Source organism: Oratosquilla oratoria, chromosome 36, assembly GCF_046742065.1.
Source record: "Oratosquilla oratoria isolate Oo_2021 chromosome 36, ASM4674206v1, whole genome shotgun sequence".
Lineage (NCBI taxonomy): Eukaryota > Metazoa > Arthropoda > Malacostraca > Stomatopoda > Squillidae > Oratosquilla > Oratosquilla oratoria.
In genome coordinates, this window is record NC_134812.1 from 9,523,774 (window position 1) to 9,526,273 (window position 2,500).

Sequence of the window (2,500 nt, forward strand, 5' to 3'; positions counted from 1 at the left end):
GAAATATTTTTTAAGAATACCTCCGATAGTCCCACAAGACATACAATGAGCCAAAATCCTCCGTGACAAGCAGCGAGACAGAATCCCCGTAGCATATATATATAAGGCGAATATTGTGTGTGTGTATGTATGTATGTCATTCTCTCTGAGGAAGGCATAGAGCCGGAACGTAAGAGAATAAAGTCCTCATAGATGGTTCATCAAAAATAAATAAATATTGTACACAGTCAATACAGCCGAGATAGTATCAAAACTTCATAGGAATCTGACCCTTACGGTTTCAGAGATGATTACAGCAGTAATTGGATCAAAATACTAGTAGGCAACCTTCACCTGCATGGATATGACGTCATCCGTATCCTATTCCTTCTGCCTGTTGATGATTCTATTCAAAGGAAATAAACAGGATTTCAGAGAACAGGAATCCCCAATAGACATGACCCCCCCCCACGACAATAACCCCCCCCCCTTATAGAATTCCTCAAAAGGATCCCATTAGGAGTAAATACAACACCTCAGACAGGACCCCCACGACAATAAGCCCCACTTTTATGTCTCCCACGACAATAAGCCCCCTTTTGATTCCCCCTATGAACGACAATAAACCCCTTTCAGAGCCCTCCTGACAGAAACGTCCCCCAAAATGAAACCCTCAGACGTGACCATTACCCTCGACAGAAACCACCCAGATAGATCCTCCAGTGACAGGATCCCTCTACAGGAAATAAGATCCTCAGAAAGAGCCCCCAGACAGATTACCCCTCTGACAAAATGCCCGACAGTAAGCCCCCAGATACTTTTCCCTCCTGGCAGGAAACCAAAAAAAAAAAAAAAAAAAAAAAAAAAAAAAAAAAAAAAAAAAAAAAAAAAAATCCAGAAACCTCCCCCCCCCCCCGTGACAGGAACTTCCTATTTGTTTTAAATAGTGTCACATACTACTCTGAGATCTATCAAGAATAGTCAGACACAATTGCAATATGATCTGGAGACGGAGCTTGTTGTGGCTGAGTTGTGACGTCACAGGGCGTGTTAGTGACGTCACGGATTTGATGACGTCATGTCTTGTTTGGTTTCAAGAATATCAAGTATTCTGCGTTAGCATGATTGACGTCATCAATTATGATCAATGACGTCACCGATTCTGTGTTTGTGATTTGTGACGTCACAGCTGTTTGTGTCGTAACTGATTCTGTTGTTATTATTATATATGCTTATTTTCGTTTTTTCTTAATTCTCTATCCTTCTCTCTTTGTGTGTCTCTCTCATTATCTCCACTACCACCATTCATTATCACCAAACTGCCCACCATCATCACTATCACCATATCATTATCATCACTACCACAAAAAAATCCTTATCATTTCCACCACCTGTTCTAGTATCACCGTTTCTGACAATGATCCATAAACATTCCCTGACAACATTACTGTGATAATTCTTAACACGGTGATTATTGTCAAACTGACACCAACAAGTGTTGTCATAATGCGTAAGTGCATGATACTAACATTACCGGGGTGAATGCCAACAGTAATCAATAATTACTGCCAGCACTGACAACATTAGGTAATTGGAACTAGCACATTAACAACCATAACCACAATTACCACCACAAACCCCTCCTCCCAATTTACCACCAATTACGCATTACCAACACATTCCCACAACCTGCGGCAGTTGTTCCATTCAATCCAATAGATGCCAACATCGACTAAATATCATATATTAAATATGAAATCACAATTAACAACTTACAAATACTATTGGGCTATTATCATATTTATATACTTTTTTAAAGAATGCTTCTGCCTTCCCTCCATCAACAGCGCGGAATTTAAATCTTTCCCAAGACTGAGATTTGGCAGTTACAGGTGCATCATTTCAAGATCATTTTCCCGCCAAGAATTTGTCGGAAATGTGACATGTCGACAACACGAAATGGCGGGAAAGTATTCCTCCTTTTTAACTTACCATTCTGTGACGATCGACGATGGTTATTAAATCCAAGGGAAGTTAAAATAAGAGCACAAAGTTTATCACAGCCAGCACGGCTAAGCGTATGTACACACAGTCGTGAGGTGTAGACAAGAATCCTACTCGACTCTCCTACGCTCCCCCTCCACCCGGCTCACTCCTCTACCCCCCATGGAAGAATTGAACGAAATATTAGATTATTTCGTGATAAACTATATCCATTGTCACCAACAGAGAGATAATATCTTTAAGAGTTTTGTAAATGTATAGAAAAGCATTGTCATCGTATGTATCAATAGGAAATTGGTTCATTTCTTCAAATGGAAAAAACAAATCACGGCACGAAATATGGCAAGAGTAACGACCGTTGCCGTTGGTCACGTGATATCTAAGAGTGGTCAGCGGAGATGAAGAAAGGGAGAGCAAGAAACTTGATGATGATGCTATGGAACATGATACGATAAAAAGGGTGATGATGAAAATGAAACCATATTGAGATGAACGAAAATACGCTTCACAATTGGCT